The sequence below is a fragment of the Oncorhynchus gorbuscha genome, unplaced genomic scaffold, assembly GCF_021184085.1.
Source record: "Oncorhynchus gorbuscha isolate QuinsamMale2020 ecotype Even-year unplaced genomic scaffold, OgorEven_v1.0 Un_scaffold_537, whole genome shotgun sequence".
In the NCBI taxonomy this organism is placed as follows: domain Eukaryota; kingdom Metazoa; phylum Chordata; class Actinopteri; order Salmoniformes; family Salmonidae; genus Oncorhynchus; species Oncorhynchus gorbuscha.
The window spans coordinates 27,501-47,500 of record NW_025745361.1 but is presented as its reverse complement, the minus strand read 5'-3'; the positions used below and the strand labels follow the sequence as shown (position 1 = coordinate 47,500).

Here is a 20,000-nt window from a genome sequence, read left to right as displayed (position 1 = left end):
GGCTCACCCTGGCCTGATGTTGTGATAACCATGGAGGCTCACCCTGGCCTGATGTTGTGGTAACCATGGAGGCTCACCCTGGCCTGATGTTGTGGTAACCATGGAGGCTCACCCTGGCCTGATGTTGTGATAACCATGGAGGCTCACCCTGGCCTGATGTTGTGATAAGCTCACCCTGGCCTGATGTTGTGGTAACCATGGAGGCTCACTCTGGCCTGATGTTGTGATAACAATGGAGGCTCACCCTGGCCTGATGTTGTGATAACCATGGAGATTCACCCTGGCCTGATGTTGTGATAACCATGGAGACTCACCCTGGCCTGATAATGTGGTAACCATGGAGACTCACCCTGGCCTGATGTTGTGATAACCATGGAGGCTCACCCTGGCCTGATGTTGTGATAACCATGGAGATTCACCCTGGCCTGATGTTGTGATAACCATGGAGACTCACCCTGGCCTGATGTTGTGATAACCATGGAGACTCACCCTGGCCTGATGTTGTGATAACCATGGAGATTCACCCTGGCCTGATGTTGTGATAACCATGGAGATTCACCCTGCCTGATGTTGTGATAACCATGGAGACTCACCCTGGCCTGATGTTGTGATAACCATGGAGACTCACCCTGGCCTGATGTTGTGATAACCATGGAGACTCACCCTGGCCTGATGTTGTGATAACCATGGAGACTCACCCTGGCCTGATATTGTGGTAACCATGGAGACTCACCCTGGCCTGATGTTGTGATAACCATGGAAAGGTATTGATCCTGCAGATCATCTCTAGCTGACACCATTGTTAACCCTAAAGAGCTCGGCATCTTGTAGTCCTCAAACCCAGAAAATGTATGATGAAAGAATATGGTTTGGGATAAACGTAAAAAATGGGACCCGTTTCAGGAAACTAGGCGTCTGTCGCGCGTCACTACGTCACAGGAGAACCGTTTCAGGAAACTAGGCGTATGTCGCGCGTCACTACATCACAGGAGAACCGTTTCAGGAAACTAGGCGTCTGTCGCGCGTCACTACATCACAGGAGACCCGTTTCAGGAAACTAGGCGTCTGTCGCGCGTCACTACGTCACAGGAGACCCGTTTCAGGAAACTAGGCGTCTGTCGCTCGTCACTACATCACAGGAGACCCGTTTGAACGTAAACGTTTCTTTTAATCAAAATGTTTTTGGGCAGAAATGCTTTCTGGAACATGTGACCTTTCATGTGCCTTAATATCAAACGTCAGTAAATACGAATAACATCGTTAAATTAAGAGCCTAGTTGGTTTAGCCACAGAAAAAGTCACAAACCTTCCCGGACATGCTGAGTGATGAGTTTGGATTGGTCTGCCATGTAACACCTTCTGTCTATTGGAGCTGGTCAGTATGTCTAACACAGCTTTTTTTTACTTCTTAGGGCCAGGCCCCTTTTTCTCAGTTTCCGCCTGAATGACGTGCCCAAAGTAAACTGCCTGTTACTCAGGTCATGGAGCCAGGACTGAGTACTTCCGGGTTGGAGCGAGTGGTCGCATCGGCACTTCGCTCCCGCGGGTAGTATAACTTGTTCATTACATTTCATTACATTTCATTATAGCACAACGGTTTGATTTGTCTAATCTTAGCAATTTCTTCTCAGCTAGCTACATAGCCGTCTTTGTATCAAAGATAATTGCGTAATTATCGTATTTCGCCGTCCTAACGTAGTCTTCACTAGCCAGCTAGCTAACGTCCACTGATTAGCTGCACTGGAGAAACTATTACACTCAACTGAACGACTTGATTAGTGTAGTGTTAGCTAGCTACATAGCTGTCTTTGCTGTCTTCGTATCCAAGATAATTGTGTTGTTTAGGTTTAGAGTGTGTAGTCTTAGAGTGATTATCTTAATTTACCGAGGTTAGCTAGCCAGCTATTTGTCGTCCTTAACGTAGGAGACTCTGCTAGCTAGCCAACGTCTTCTGAATAGAACTCAACAACCCGGTCGCATTCACAGGTAGTATCACATTTTCACTTTATTTCATTACAGTACAACGGTTTGATTTGTTTGATCGTAGCTAGCTACATAAATCAAATCAAATCAAATCAAATCAAATTTTATTTGTCACATACACATGGTTAGCAGATGTTAATGCGAGTGTAGCGAAATGCTTGTGCTTCTAGTTCCGACAATGCAGTGATAACCAACAAGTAATCTAACTACCAATTCCAAAACTACTGTCTTATACACAGTGTAAGGGGATAAGGAACAATAGCTAGCTACATAGCCGTCTTTGTATCAAAGATAATTGTGTAGTCTAGAGCGATTTCCTAGGTTCGCTAGCCAGCTATTGTCGTTCTTTTAACGCAACGTAACGTAAACAACACTGCTAGCTAGCCAGCTAGCCCCCGAATAGCAACACTGCAGAAACTATTACACTCAACGGAACGACTTGATTAGTGTAGTGTCATCAACGCACCCACTGCCAGCTAGCCTACTTCAGCAGTACTGTATCATTTTAATCATTTTAGTCTATAAGATTCTTGCTACGTAGCTTAACTTTCTGAACATTCGAGACGTGTAGTCCACTTGTCATTCCAATCTCCTTTGCATTAGCATAGCCTCTTCTGTAGCCTGTCAACTATGTGTCTGTTTATCCCTGTTCTCTCCTCTCTGCACAGACCATACAAACGCTCCTCACCGCGTGGCCGCGGCCACCCTACTCTGGTGGTCCCAGCGCGCACGACCCACGTGGAGTTCCAGGTCTCCGGTAGCCTCTGGAACTGCCAATCTGCGGTCAACAAGGCAGAGTTCATCTCAGCCTATGCCTCCCTCCAGTCCCTCGACTTCTTGGCACTGACGGAAACATGGATCACCACAGACAACACTGCTACTCCTACTGCTCTCTCTTCGTCCGCCCACGTGTTCTCGCACACCCCGAGAGCTTCTGGTCAGCGGGGTGGTGGCACCGGGATCCTCATCTCTCCCAAGTGGTCATTCTCTCTTTCTCCCCTTACCCATCTGTCTATCGCCTCCTTTGAATTCCATGTTGTCACAGTTACCAGCCCTTTCAAGCTTAACATCCTTATCATTTATCGCCCTCCAGGTTCCCTCGGAGAGTTCATCAATGTGTTTGATGCCTTGATAAGCTCCTTTCCTGAGGACGGCTCACCTCTCACAGTTCTGTGCGACTTTAACCTCCCCACGTCTACCTTTGACTCTTTCCTCTCTGCCTCCTTCTTTCCACTCCTCTCCTCTTTTGACCTCACCCTCTCACCTTCCCCCCCTACTCACAAGGCAGGCAATACGCTCGACCTCATCTTTACTAGATGCTGTTCTTCCACTAACCTCATTGCAACTCCCCTCCAAGTCTCCGACCACTGCCTTGTATCCTTTTCCCTCTCGCTCTCATCCAACACCTCCCACACTGCCCCTACTCGGATGGTATCGCGCCGTCCCAACCTTCGCTCTCTCTCCCCCGCTACTCTCTCCTCTTCCATCCTATCATCTTTTCCCTCTGCTCAAACCTTCTCCAACCTATCTCCTGATTCTGCCTCCTCAACCCTCCTCTCCTCCCTCTCTGCATCCTTTGACTCTCTATGTCCCCTATCCTCCAGGCCGGCTCGGTCCTCCCCTCCCGCTCCGTGGCTCGATGACTCATTGCGAACTCACAGAACAGGGCTCCGGGCAGCCGAGCGGAAATGGAGGAAAACTCGCCTCCCTGCGGACCTGGCATCCTTTCACTCCCTCCTCTCTACATTTTCCTCCTCTGTCTCTGCTGCTAAAGCCACTTTCTACCACGCTAAATTCCAAGCATCTGCCTCTAACCCTAGGAAGCTCTTTGCCACCTTCTCCTCCCTCCTGAATCCTCCTCCCCCTCCCCCCTCCTCCCTCTCTGCAGATGACTTCGTCAACCATTTTGAAAAGAAGGTCGACGACATCCGATCCTCGTTTGCTAAGTCAAACGACACCGCTGGTTCTGCTCACACTGCCCTACCCTGTGCTCTGACCTCTTTCTCCCCTCTCTCTCCAGATGAAATCTCGCGTCTTGTGACGGCCGGCCGCCCAACAACCTGCCCGCTTGACCCTATCCCCTCCTCTCTTCTCCAGACTATTTCCGGAGACCTTCTCCCTTACCTCACCTCGCTCATCAACTCATCCCTGACCGCTGGCTACGTCCCTTCCATCTTCAAGAGAGCGAGAGTTGCACCCATTCTGAAAAAACCTACACTCGATCCCTCCGATGTCAACAATTACAGACCAGTATCCCTTCTTTCTTTTCTCTCCAAAACTCTTGAACGTGCCGTCCTTGGCCAGCTCTCCCGCTATCTCTCTCTGAATGACCTTCTTGATCCAAATCAGTCAGGTTTCAAGACTAGTCATTCAACTGAGACTGCTCTCCTCTGTATCACGGAGGCGCTCCGCACTGCTAAAGCTAACTCTCTCTCCTCTGCTCTCATCCTTCTAGATCTATCGGCTGCCTTCGATACTGTGAACCATCAGATCCTCCTCTCCACCCTCTCCGAGTTGGGCATCTCCGGCGCGGCCCACGCTTGGATTGCGTCCTACCTGACAGGTCGCTCCTACCAGGTGGCGTGGCGAGAATCTGTCTCCTCACCACGCGCTCTCACCACTGGTGTCCCCCAGGGCTCTGTTCTTGGCCCTCTCCTATTCTCGCTATACACCAAGTCACTTGGCTCTGTCATAACCTCACATGGTCTCTCCTATCATTGCTATGCAGACGACACACAATTAATCTTCACCTTTCCCCCTTCTGATGACCAGGTGGCGAATCGCATCTCTGCATATCTGGCAGACATATCAGTGTGGATGACGGATCACCACCTCAAGCTGAACCTCGGCAAGACGGAGCTGCTCTTCCTCCCGGGAAAGGACTGCCCGTTCCATGATCTCGCCATCACGGTTGACAACTCCATTGTGTCCTCCTCCCAGAGCGCCAAGAACCTTGGCGTGATCCTGGACAACACCCTGTCGTTCTCAACCAACATCAAGGCGGTGACCCGTTCCTGTAGGTTCATGCTCTACAACATCCGCAGAGTATGACCCTGCCTCACACAGGAAGCGGCGCAGGTCCTAATCCAGGCACTTGTCATCTCCCGTCTAGATTACTGCAACTCGCTGTTGGCTGGGCTCCCTGCCTGTGCCATTAAACCCCTTCAACTCATCCAGAACGCCGCAGCCCGTCTGGTGTTCAACCTTCCCAAGTTCTCTCACGTCACCCCGCTCCTCCGTTCTCTCCACTGGCTTCCAGTTGAAGCTCGCATCCGCTACAAGACCATGGTGCTTGCCTACGGAGCTGTGAGGGGAACGGCACCTCAGTACCTCCAGGCTCTGATCAGGCCCTACACCCAAACAAGGGCACTGCGTTCATCCACCTCTGGCCTGCTCGCCTCCCTACCACTGAGGAAGTACAGTTCCCGCTCAGCCCAGTCAAAACTGTTCGCTGCTCTGGCCCCCAATGGTGGAACAAACTCCCTCACGACGCCAGGACAGCGGAGTCAATCACCACCTTCCGGAGACACCTGAAACCCCACCTCTTTAAGGAATACCTAGGATAGGATAAGTAATCCCTCTCACCCCCCCTTAAGATTTAGATGCACTATTGTAAAGTGACTGTTCCACTGGATGTCATAAGGTGAATGCACCAATTTGTAAGTCGCTCTGGATAAGAGCGTCTGCTAAATGACTTAAATGTAAATGTAAATGTAAATATTCATATGGTACCATTGGAAAGAAAACACTTTGTAGTTTGTAGAAGCATTCAGATAATGTAGGATAATATAATACAATAGATATGGTAGGAGAAAATCCAAAGAAAACCCAACCAGAATATATTTTTTTGAGAGACCATGCTCTTACAATGACAAGTATAGGGGCAAACTCAATTCTAGCTCCCAGGATGCAATTCCTATGGCTTCCACCGGGTGTCAGCAGTCCATGTACAACGTTTCAGGCCTGCAACTTCCAAAATGAATAAGAAATATCAGTTTTAGTACAGGGACACAGTCTTGGAAATTCGTGTTTGCATGCCAATGAAGACAGGACGCACCTGCTAAAATAGGTTTCCTATTGAACATACTTCTTTCCGTAAGAAATATTATAGTTTGAAGATTTTCAAAAATAAGTGAATATTTAATCGCAATTTGTGAATTTATGAAGCCTGTGAAGCTCCAGCAGGTATATCTCACCTGTCACCATAGCAACACCCATCCTTATCACGAGCTCCAGCAGGTATACCTCACTAGTCACCATAGCAACACCCATCCGTATCACGAGCTCCAGCAGGTATACCTCACTGGTCACCATAGCAACACCCATCCGTATCACGAGCTCCAGCAGGTATACCTCACCTGTCACCATAGCAACACCCATCCGTATCACGAGCTCCAGCAGGTATATCTCACCTGTCACCATAGCAACACCCATCCGTATCACGAGCTCCAGCAGGTATACCTCACCTGTCACCATAGCAACACCCATCCGTATCACGTGCTCCAGCAGGTATACCTCACCTGTCACCATAGCAACACCCATCCGTAGCACGTGCTCCAGCAGGTATTCCTCACCTGTCACCATAGCAACACCCATCCGTATCACGAGCTCCAGCAGGTATATCTCACCTGTCACCATAGCAACACCCATCCGTATCACGTGCTCCAGCAGGTATACCTCACCTGTCACCATAGCAACACCCATCCGTAGCACGTGCTCCAGCAGGTATTCCTCACCTGTCACCATAGCAACACCCATCCGTATCACGAGCTCCAGCAGGTATATCTCACCTGTCACCATAGCAACACCCATCCGTATCACGAGCTCCAGCAGGTATACCTCACCTGTCACCATAGCAACACCCATCCGTATCACGTGCTCCAGCAGGTATACCTCACCTGTCACCATAGCAACACCCATCCGTAGCACATGCTCCAGCAGGTATACCTCACCTGTCACCATAGCAACACCCATCCGTAGCACGTGCTCCCAGCAGGTATACCTCACCTGTCACCCCCAAAGAGCAACTCCTCCTTTGGTCGCCTTTCCTTCCAGTTCACTGCTGCCAATGATTGGAACGAATTGCAAAAATCACTGAAGTTGGAGACGTATATCTCCTTCACTTTAAGCACCAGCTGTCAGAGCAGCTTAAGAGACAGTGTTGCATCTTTTTTGGCATTGAATTCATGTAAGGAATCTGACATCAGTAGATGTATAATCAAGCACATTTATGAAGATTTTACACTATTATGGAGAGATGTACTGCTTTGATTCTTTACTAAGGACAGAAAGAAGTTGAAACTATTTTATGTAATTAATTTCATTATTCTTTTGACCAAATTTCATATTCACAAATGTACATTTACAAACAAAACATTTTGTTACCTTGCAAAAATAAATGGAACATTATTTTAAGACAATTAAATACTCTGTTGTCAAAAAAGCTGTTAGATAATAAATGTGTGTACGCCCCTTAAGGTCATTGTGTAATGTGATATTGTACCCCTTAGCCCGCCCCCAGCCCCACCCCTTAAGGTCATTGTGTAATGTGATTTACATTTACATTTTAACATTTAAGTCATTTAGCAGGCGCTCTTATCCAGAGCGACTTACAAATTGGTGCATTCACCTTATGACATCCAGTGGAACAGTCACTTTACAATAGTGCATCTAAATCTTAAAGGGGGGGGGGGTGAGAAGGATATTGTACCCCTTAGCCCCGCCCCTTAAGGTCATTGTGTAATGTGATATTGTACCCATTAGCCCCGCCCATTAAGGTCATTGTGTAATGTGATATTGTACCCCTTAGCCCCGCCCCCAGCCCCGCCCCTTAAGGTCATTGTGTAATGTGATATTGTACCCCTTAGCCCCGCCCCCAGCCCCGCCCATTAAGGTCATTGTGTAATGTGATATTGTACCCCATAGCCCCGCCCCTTAAGGTCATTGTGTAATGTGATATTGTACCCCTTAGCCCCGCCCCTTAAGGTCATTCTGTAATGTGATATTGTACCCCTTAGCCCCGCCCCCAGCCCCGCCCCTTAGCCCAAATATCCTTTGTATATTCTTTATATATACTTGTTTTCCCCGTGTACTTTTTGTATTGATTTGGTGTTAATAAAATAATAATAATAATACAAAATAATATATATATTTTTTGTAATTCGTTGGCAGCCATATTGGATTTTCTATAAGCTGATGTCCCTGGAACAGTGATCACGTCCGTGAAGATGTCTGAGTGGCGCAGCGGTCTAAGCCACTGCATCTCAGTACAAGACGCATCACTACAGTCCCTGGATCAAATCCAGGCTGTATCACATCCGGCCATGATTGGGAGTCCCCATAGGGCATCGTCCGGTGTTGTCCGGGGTAGGCCGTCATTGTAAATAAGTATTTGTTCTGACTTGCCTGGTTAAAAAATAAAGCGTAATGAAATACGTCTCGGTGTAAACGGGGCAGGCTCGTTGACAAACGGGGAACTAGTAGAGGATTCACGTGATTGTCAGTCGGACATATTTCCCCAGCGGACAACTTGTCTGGACTGCTACGATGTATTCAGCAGGAACAGAGAGTTTGATCAAACAAGCCAGGTAAGACCCGGCAGTTAGCGGTGTTCAGAACAGAGTCAAGCCGGGGAAAGGACACTGTTCTCCGCCTGCTTCTGTCCGTTGTACCCCGCTGCTGTCATATTGTTTGGTGTTAACTTGCTCTTGTCACTGCGCAACTAACCGAGTTGCAAGGTACACTGAACAAAAATATAAACGCAACCATTTCAAAGATTTTAGTGAGTTACTAGAAGGAAATCAGTCAATTTAAGTAAAATATTTTAGGCCCTAATCAATAGATGTCACATGACTGAGAATACAGATACTTTAAAAAAAGGGGTAGGGGCGTGGTTAAGAAAACCCGTCAGTATCTATTGTGACCTCATGCAGCGCTTCTCCTTCGTATGGAGTTGGTCAGGCTGTTGATTGTGGAATGTTGTCCCACTCTTCAATATTACATAAAACAAATAAAATAAAAATTGCCGTTTTTTTATTTTATTTATTTCACCTTTATTTAACCAGGTACGCTAGTTGAGAACAAGTTCTCATTTGCAACTGCGACCTGGCCAAGATAAAGCAAAGCAGTGAGACACAAACAACAACACAGAGTTAGTTACACATGGAGTAAACAAAATATACAGTCAATAATACAGTAGAACAAAAGAAAACAAAAAGTCTATATACAGTGAGTGCAAATTGAGGTAAGTTAAGGAAATAAATAGGCCATGGTGGCGAAGTAATTACAATATAGCAATTAAAACACTGAAATGGTAGATCGGCAGAAGATGAATGTGCAGGTAGAGATACTGGGGTGCAAAGGAGCAAAATAAATAAATACCAGTATGGGGATCAGGTAGTTGGATGGTCTGTTTACAGATGGGCTATGTACAGGTGTAGTGATCTGTAAACTGCTCTGACAGCTGGTGCTTAATGCTAGTGAGGGAGATGTGAGTCTTCAGCTTCAGACATTTTTGCAATTCGTTCCAGTCATGGGCAGCAGAGAACTGGAAGGAAAGATGACCAAAGGAGGAATTGGTTTTGGGGGTGACAGGTGAGGTATACCTGCTGGAGCGCGTGCTACGAGTGGGTGCTGCTATGGTGACCAGTGAGCTGAGATAAGGCGGGGCTTTACCTAGTAGAGACTTGTAGATGACCTGGAGCCAGTGGGTTTGGCGACGAGTATGAAGTGAGGGCCAACCAACGAGAGCGTACAGGTCACAATGGTGGGTAGTGTATGGGGCTTTGGTGACAAAACGGATGGCACTGTGATCGACTGCATCCAGTTTGTTGAGTAGAGTGTTGGAGGCTATTTTATAGATGACATCACTGAAGTCGAGGATCGGTAGGATGATCAGTTTTATGAGGGTATGTTTGGCAGCATGAGTGAAGGATGCTTTGTTGCGATATAGGAAGCTGGTTCTAGATTTAATTTTGGATTGGTTTAATGTTTAATGTGAGTCTGGAAGGAGAGTTTACAGTCTAACCAGACACCCAGGTATTTGTAGTTGTCCATGTATTCTAAGTCAGAGCCGTCCAGAGTAGTGATGCTGGACGGGCGAGCATGTTTGGGCAGCGATCGCTTGAAAAGCATGCATTTAGTTTTACTTGTGTTTAAGAGCAGTTCGAGGCCACGGAAGGAGAGTTGTATGGCATTGAAGCTCGTCTGGAGGTTAGTTAACACAGTGTCCAAGGAGGGGCCAGAAGTATACAGAATGGCGTCGTCTGCGTAGAGGTGGAGCGCGGCTTGGGAGAGACTGCTGGGGAAATTGCCAGGGTCTTTTTTATTTCACTTAAAGAAGGCTGGGGGAGCCTATCTCCACCTTTCTGCATGCTGCACAGGAGGATGGATCATCATGGTGGGTTGATGTGGTATCGCCGAGGACCATCTTTCAGGACAGCCCGTTAACTGTCGTGTTGTAATTGACCATTACCCGAGAAATGCTGCATTTGCGGGTTGGAGCGAGCGGTCGCATCCGCATTTCGCTCCGCAGGTAGTATAACTTTTTCATTACATTTCATTATAGTACAACGGTTTGATTTGTCTAATCTTAGCAATTTCTTCTTAGCTAGCTACATAGCCGTCTTTGTATCAAAGATAATTGCGTAATTATCATATTTCGTCGTCCTAACGTAGTCTTCACTGCTCTGCCCAGCAGCTAGCCAGCTAGCAAACGTCCACCGATTAGCAGCACTGTAGAAACTATTACACTCAACTGAACGACTTGATTAGTGTAGTGTTAGCTAGCTACATAGCTGTCTTTGCTGTCTTCGTATCCAAGATAATTGTGTAGCTTAGAGTGTGTAGTCTTAGAGTGATTATCTTAATTTACCGAGGTTAGCTAGCCAGCTATTTGTCGTCCTTAACGTAGGAGACACTGCTAGCTAGCCAACAGCTAGCCAACGTCTTCCAAATAGAACTTAACAACCCGGTCGCATTCCGCTTCGCTCCACAGGTAGTATCACATTTTCACTTCATTTCATTACAGTACAACGGTTTAATTTGTTTGATTGTAGCTAGCTACATAGCCGTCTTTGTATCAAAGATAATTGTGTAGTCTAGAGCGACTTTCTAGGTTAGCTAGCCAGCTATTGTCGTTCTTTTAACGCAACGTAACGTAAACAACACTGCTAGCTAGCCAGCTAGCCCCCGAATAGCAGCACTGTAGAAACTATTACACTCAACGGAACGACTTGTGTAGTGTCAACAACCCAGCTAGCCTACAAAGTCAACAACGCAGCCACTGCCAGCTAGCCTACTTCAGCAGTACTGTATCATTTTAATCATTTTAGTCAATAAGATTCTTGCTACGTAAGCTTAACTTTCTGAACATTCGAGACGTGTAGTCCACTTGTCATTCCAATCTCCATTGCATTAGCGTAGCCTCTTTTGTAGCCTGTCAACTATGTGTCTGTCTATCCCTGTTCTCTCCTCTCTGCACAGACCATACAAACGCTCCACACCGCGTGGCCGCGGCCACCCTAATCTGGTGGTCCCAGCACGCACGACCCACGTGGAGTTCCAGGTCTCCGGTAGCCTCTGGAACTGCCGATCTGCGGCCAACAAGGCAGAGTTCATCTCAGCCTATGCCTCCCTCCAGTCCCTCGACTTCTTAGCACTGACGGAAACATGGATCACCACAGATAACACTGCCACTCCTACTGCTCTCTCTTCGTCCGCCCACGTGTTCTCGCACACCCCGAGAGCTTCTGGTCAGCGGGGTGGTGGCACCGGGATCCTCATCTCTCCCAAGTGGTCATTCTCTCTTTCTCCCCTTACCCATCTGTCTATCGCCTCCTTTGAATTCCATGCTGTCACAGTTACCAGCCCTTTCAAGCTTAACATCCTTATCATTTATCGCCCTCCAGGTTCCCTCGGAGAGTTCATCAATGAGCTTGATGCCTTGATAAGCTCCTTTCCTGAGGACGGCTCACCTCTCACAGTTCTGGGCGACTTTAACCTCCCCACGTCTACCTCTGACTCATTCCTCTCTGCCTCCTTCTTTCCACTCCTCCTCTTTTGACCTCACCCTCTCACCTTCCCCCCCTACTCACAAGGCAGGCAATACGCTCGACCTCATCTTTACTAGATGCTGTTCTTCCACTAACCTCATTGCAACTCCCCTCCAAGTCTCCGACCACTACCTTGTATCCTTTTCCCTCTCGTTCTCATCCAACACTTCCCACACTGCCCCTACTCGGATGGTATCGCGCCGTCCCAACCTTCGCTCTCTCCCCCGCTACTCTCTCCTCTTCCATCCTATCATCTCTTCCCTCTGCTCAAACCTTCTCCAACCTATCTCCTGATTCTGCCTTCTCAACCCTCCTCTCCTCCCTTTCTGCATCCTTTGACTCTCTATGCCCCCTATCCTCCAGGCCGGCTCGGTCCTCCCCTCCCGCTCCGTGGCTCGACGACTCATTGCGAGCTCACAGAACAGGGCTCCGGGCAGCCGAGCGGAAATGGAGGAAAACTCGCCTCCCTGCGGACCTGGCATCCTTTCGCTCCCTCCTCTCTACATTTTCCTCTTCTGTCTCTGCTGCTAAAGCCACTTTCTACCACTCTAAATTCCAAGCTTCTGCCTCTAACCCTAGGAAGCTCTTTGCCACCTTCTCCTCCCTCCTGAATCCCCCTCCCCGCCCCCTCCTCCCTCTCTGCAGATGACTTCGTCAACCATTTTGAAAAGAAGGTCGACGACATCCGATCCTCGTTTGCTAAGTCAAACGACACCGCTGGTTCTGCTCACACTGCCCTACCCTGTGCTCTGACCTCTTTCTCCCCTCTCTCTCCAGATGAAATCTCGCGTCTTGTGACGGCCGGCTGCCCAACAACCTGCCCGCTTGACCCTATCCCCTCCTCTCTTCTCCAGACCATTTCCGGAGACCTTCTCCCTTACCTCACCTCGCTCATCAACTCATCCCTGACCGCTGGCTACGTCCCTTCCGTCTTCAAGAGAGCGAGAGTTGCACCCCTTCTGAAAACCTACACTCGATCCCTCCGATGTCAACAACTACAGACCAGTATCCCTGCTTTCTTTTCTCTCCAAAACTCTTGAACGTGCCATCCTTGGCCAGCTCTCCCGCTATCTTTCTCAGAATGACCTTCTTGATCCAAATCAGTCAGGTTTCAAGACTAGTCATTCAACTGAGACTGCTCTTCTCTGTATCACGGAGGCGCTCCGCACCGCTAAAGCTAACTCTCTCTCCTCTGCTCTCATCCTTCTAGACCTATCGGCTGCCTTCGATACTGTGAACCATCAGATCCTCCTCTCCACCCTCTCCGAGTTGGGCATCTCCGGCGCGGCCCACGCTTGGATTGCGTCCTACCTGACAGGTCGCTCCTACCAGGTAGCGTGGCGAGAATCTCTCTCCTCACCACGCGCTCTCACCACTGGTGTCTCCCAGGGCTCTGTTCTAGGCCCTCTCCTATTCTCGCTATACACCAAGTCACTTGGCTCTGTCATAACCTCACATGGTCTCTCCTATCATTGCTATGCAGACGACACACAATTAATCTTCTCCTTTCCCCCTTCTGATGACCAGGTGGCGAATCGCATCTCTGCATGTCTGGCAGACATATCAGTGTGGATGACGGATCACCACCTCAAGCTGAACCTCGGCAAGACGGAGCTGCTCTTCCTCGCTGGGAAGGACTGCCCGTTCCATGATCTCGCCATCACGGTTGACAACTCCATTGTGTCCTCCTCCCAGAGCGCTAAGAACCTTGGCGTGATCCTGGACAACACCCTGTCGTTCTCAACTAACATCAAGGCGGTGACCCGTTCCTGTAGGTTCATGCTCTACAACATCCGCAGAGTATGACCCTGCCTCACACAGGAAGCGGCGAAGGTCCTAATCCAGGCACTTGTCATCTCCCGTCTGGATTACTGCAACTCGCTGTTGGCTGGGCTCCCTGCCTGTGCCATTAAACCCCTACAACTCATCCAGAACGCCGCAGCCCGTCTGGTGTTCAACCTTCCCAAGTTCTCTCACGTCACCCCGCTCCTCCGCTCTCTCCACTGGCTTCCAGTTGAAGCTCGCATCCGCTACAAGACCATGGTGCTTGCCTACGGAGCTGTGAGGGGAACGGCACCTCAGTACCTCCAGGCTCTGATCAGGCCCTACACCCAAGCAAGGGCACTGCGTTCATCCACCTCTGGCCTGCTCGCCTCCCTACCACTGAGGAAGTACAGTTCCCGCTCAGCCCAGTCTAAACTGTTCGCTGCTCTGGCCCCCCAATGGTGGAACAAACTCCCTCACGACGCCAGGACAGCGGAGTCAATCACCACCTTCCGGAGACACCTGAAACCCCACCTCTTTAAGGAATAACTAGGATAGGATAAAGTAATCCTTCTCACCCCCCCCCTTTAAGATTTAGATGCACTAGGGGGAGTGACTGTTCCACTGGATGTCATAAGGTGAATGCACCAATTTGTAAGTCGCTCTGGATAAGAGCGTCTGCTAAATGACTTAAATGTAAATGTAAATGTAGGTGGACCAGAGAATCACCAGCAGCAAGAGCAACATCATTGATGTATACAGAAAAGAGAGTCGGCCCGAGAATTGAACCCTGTGGCACACCCATGGAGACTGTCAGAGGTCCAGACAACAGGCCCTCCGATTTGACACACTGAACTACACAAGGCCTCTCGCAGTCTGGCTCCCCCTAGTGGATATCCACTACACAAGGCCTCTCGCAGTCTGGCTCCCCCTAGTGGATATCCACTACACAAGGCCTCTCGCAGTCTGGCTCCCCCTAGTGGATATCCACTACACAAGGCCTCTCGCAGTCTGGCTCCCCTAGTGGATATCCACTACACAAGGCCTCTCGCAGTCTGGCTCCCCCTAGTGGATATCCACTACACAAGGCCTCTCGCAGTCTGGCTCCCCCTAGTGGATATCCACTACACAAGGCCTCTCGCAGTCTGGCTCCCCCTAGTGGATATCCACTACACAAGGCCTCTCGCAGTCTGGCTCCCCCTAGTGGATATCCACTACACTGACTTCCTCTCTGGGTGGGACGCAACAAAAAGATTCCCCTGCCCTCAAAACAACGACTCCACCCATGTGCAGTTACGCACGTAGATAACCAGAGAGTAGCTTGTAGTCGCCTTTACACAGCTAACTTGCCAAATTATTCTGAAAATATATTTTTTTAAGATAAGCTTGAAACGGGGGCTGAGTCACTGGCTTGCTGGGGCTCTCTCGTGCCGTCCCTGGGGGGGTGCGTCACCTCGGTGGGTTGATTCACTGTTGTGGTCGGCCTGTCTGGGTCCCCCCTTGGGTTGTACCGTGTCGGAGATCTTTGTGGGCTATACTCGGCCTTGTCTCAGGATGGTAAGTTGGTGGTTGAAGATTTCCCTCTAGTGGTGTGGGGGCTGTGCTTTGGCAAAGTGGGTGGGGTTATATCCTTCCTGTTTGGCCCTGTCCGGGGGTGTCCTCGGATGGGGCCACAGTGTCTCCTGACCCCTCCTGTCTCAGCCTCCAGTATTTATGCTGCAGTAGTTTATGTGTCGGGGGGCTAGGGTCAGTTTGTTTATCTGGAGTACTTCTCCTGTCCTATTCGGTGTCCTGTGTGAATCTAAGTGTGCGTTCTCTAATTCTCTCCTTCTCTCTTTCTTTCTCTCTCTCGGAGGACCTGAGCCCTAGGACCATGCCCCAGGACTACCTGACATGATGACTCCTTGCTGTCCCCAGTCCACCTGGCCATGCTGCTGCTCCAGTTTCAACTGGCCTGGGCCCTAGGACCATGTCCCAGGACTACCTGACATGAGGACTCCTTGCTGTCCCCAGTCCACCTGGCCATGCTCCTGCTCCAGTTTCAACTGACCTGAGCCCTAGGACCATGTCCCAGGACTACCTGACATGATGACTCCTTGCTGTCCCCAGTCCACCTGACTGTGCTGCTGCTCCAGTTTCAACTGTTCTGCCTTATTATTATTTGACCATGCTGGTCATTTATGAACATTTGAACATCTTGGTCATGTTCTATTATAATCTCTACCCGGCACAGCCAGAAGAGGACTGGCCACCCCACATAGCCCGGTTCCTCTCTAGGTTTCTTCCTAGGTTTTGGCCTTTCTAGGGAGTTTTTCCTAGCCACCGTGCTTTTACACCTGCATTGTTTGCTGTTTGGGGTTTTAGGCTGGGTTTCTGTACAGCACTTTGAGATATCAGCTGATGTACGAAGGGCTATATAAATAAATTTGATTTGATTTGATTTTAAATGGGCCTGGTCTAATTGATTCAACAACCAACAAGTTTAGGTTTCATAATAAATGAGAAAATCAACAGTTATTTCTGATAATCAAAGTTAGCTGGCGAACTCATTGACCCTGCCTTGTAGTACACCTCTCTGGAGTCGTTCACCACTGACCCGTAGCTGCATGAAGGTGACGGCTGTGATGTTGTTTCCAGGGAGATCGGGGAGGAGGAGCTACAGAAGTTCTACTGCAGGATCACCAAGCAGCTGATGGGTAAAGAACACGGCCATGATGTCATCGACTCACTCCAGAGACTACACCTGATCATGGCCTCCACCAAGTACACTAGGAGGTACCCTAAACCCTACACCCTAACTGACTACACCTGATCATGGCCTCAACCAAGTACACTAGGAGGTACCCTACACCCTAAACCCTACACCCTAACTGACTACACCTGATCATGGCCTCAACCAAGTACACTAGGAGGTACCCTACACCCTAAACCCTAACTGACTACACCTGATCATGGCCTCCACCAAGTACACTAGGAGGTACCCTACACCCTAAACCCTAACTGACTACACCTGATCATGGCCTCCACCAAGTACACTAGGAGGTACCCTACACCCTAAACCCTAACTGACTACACCTGATCATGGCCTCAACCAAGTACACTAGGAGGTACCCTACACCCTAAACCCTAACTGACTACACCTGATCATGGCCTCAACCAAGTACACTAGGAGGTACCCTACACCCTAAACCCTAACACCCTAACTGACTACACCTGATCATGGCCTCAACCAAGTACACTAGGAGGTACCCTACACCCTAAACCCTACACCCTAACTGACTACACCTGATCATGGCCTCAACCAAGTACACTAGGAGGTACCCTACACCCTAAACCCTAACTGACTACACCTGATCATGGCCTCCACCAAGTACACTAGGAGGTACCCTACACCCTAAACCCTACACCCTAACTGACTACACCTGATCATGGCCTCAACCAAGTACACTAGGAGGTACCCTACACCCTAAACCCTAACTGACTACACCTGATCATGGCCTCAACCAAGTACACTAGGAGGTACCCTACACCCTAAACCCTAACTGACTACACCTGATCATGGCCTCAACCAAGTACACTAGGAGGTACCCTAAACCCTAACACCTAGTACAGTAAGACTGTTTCTCTCTGGTCCTGGAGAGGGTTGCAGGTGTTGGGCTGTCATATCTGTAAAGAATGGAAGACCATAGTTGAATTTTCATGTGTTTTATAGCTGGGCTGAAACAAAAACCTGCACGCTTGCCTTCCCCATGGTATTGGGTGGTCGCAGTAGCGTGTTGTCATGGTAACCGGTGTATATGTGTTGTCCACAGGCTGCCAGTGGAGCTGCATGACCGTCTGCTGTCGCTTTGTGTGTCTTCCTCTGTGGAGCAGCTGACTGTGTTGACCTCGGCAGTACTCAGAGAAACACTGCCCCCCTCTGGTCCGGAGCAGATCTACACCCTACATGACCACAGCCCTTTACCCAGTCATACTGCTGCTTTAATGCTGTCACAGGTACACATCCATACTGAATAGTGGCAAGTCCCCCAAAATGTTGTTACCCGAGGTTTATCAAACCCCAACCAGGTACACATCCATACTGAATAGGTTTATCAAACCCCAACCAGGTACACATCCATACTGAATAGGTTTATCAAACCCCAACCAGGTACACATCCATACTGAATAGGTTTATCAAACCCCAACCAGGTACACATCCATACTGAATAGGTTTATCAAACCCCAACCAGGTACACATCCATACTGAATAGGTTTATCAAACCCCAACCAGGTACACATCCATACTGAATAGGTTTATCAAACCCCAACCAGGTACACATCCATACTGAATAGGTTTATCAAACCCCAACCAGGTACACATCCATACTGAATAGGTTTATCAAACCCCAACCAGGTACACATCCATACTGAATAGGTTTATCAAACCCCAACCACACATCCATACTGAATAGGTTTATCAAACCCCAACCAGGTACACATCCATACTGAATAGGTTTATCAAACCCCAACCAGGTACACATCCATACTGAATAGGTTTATCAAACCCCAACCAGGTACACATCCATACTGAATAGGTTTATCAAACCCCAACCAGGTACACATCCATACTGAATAGGTTTATCAAACCCCAACCAGGTACACATCCATACTGAATAGGTTTATCAAACCCCAACCAGGTACACATCCATACTGAATAGGTTTATCAAACCCCAACCAGGTACACATCCATACTGAATAGGTTTATCAAACCCCAACCAGGTACACATCCATACTGAATAGGTTTATCAAACCCCAACCAGGTACACATCCATACTGAATAGGTTTATCAAACCCCAACCAGGTACACATCCATACTGAATAGGTTTATCAAACCCCAACCAGGTACACATCCATACTGAATAGGTTTATCAAACCCCAACCAGGTACACATCCATACTGAATAGGTTTATCAAACCCCAACCAGGTACACATCCATACTGAATAGGTTTATCAAACCCCAACCAGGTACACATCCATACTGAATAGGTTTATCAAACCCCAACCAGGTACACATCCATACTGAATAGGTTTATCAAACCCCAACCAGGTACACATCCATACTGAATAGGTTTATCAAACCCCAACCAGGTACACATCCATACTGAATAGGTTTATCAAACCCCAACCAGGTACACATCCATACTGAATAGGTTTATCAAACCCCAACCAGGTACACATCCATACTGAATAGGTTTATCAAACCCCAACCAGGTACACATCCATACTGAATAGGTTTATCAAACCCCAACCAGGTACACATCCATACTGAATAGGTTTATCAAACCCCAACCAGGTACACATCCATACTGAATAGGTTTATCAAACCCCAACCAGGTACACATCCATACTGAGTAGGTTTATCAAACCCCAACCAGGTACACATCCATACTGAGTAGGTTTATCAAACCCCAACCAGGTACACATCCATACTGAGTAGGTTTACCAAACCCCAACCAGGTACACATCCATACTGAATAGGTTTACCAAACCCCAACCAGGTACACATCCATACTGAATAGGTTTATCAAACCCCAACCAGGTACACATCCATACTGAATAGGTTTATCAAACCCCAACCAGGTACACATCCATACTGAATAGGTTTATCAAACCCCAACCAGGTACACATCCATACTGAATAGGTTTATCAAACCCCAACCAGGTACACATCCATACTGAATAGGTTTATCAAACCCCAACCAGGTACACATCCATACTGAATAGGTTTATCAAACCCCAACCAGGTACACATCCATACTGAATAGGTTTATCAAACCCCAACCAGGTACACATCCATACTGAATAGGTTTATCAAACCCCAACCAGGTACACATCCATACTGAATAGGTTTATCAAACCCCAACCAGGTACACATCCATACTGAATAGGTTTATCAAACCCCAACCAGGTACACATCCATACTGAATAGGTTTATCAAACCCCAACCAGGTACACATCCATACTGAATAGGTTTATCAAACCCCAACCAGGTACACATCCATACTGAATAGGTTTATCAAACCCCAACCAGGTACACATCCATACTGAGTAGGTTTACCAAACCCCAACCAGGTACACATCCATACTGAATAGGTTTACCAAACCCCAACCAGGTACACATCCATACTGAGTAGGTTTACCAAACCCCAACCAGGTACA

The 20,000-nt window shown here is 48.3% G+C and overlaps 1 pseudogene; it reads left to right on the top strand.

Moving 5' to 3' along the window:
* Positions 1-8,436: 8,436 nt before the first annotated feature.
* The window catches only part of LOC124018520, a 38,600-nt pseudogene continuing 27,036 nt past the window's right edge, over positions 8,437-20,000 (top strand).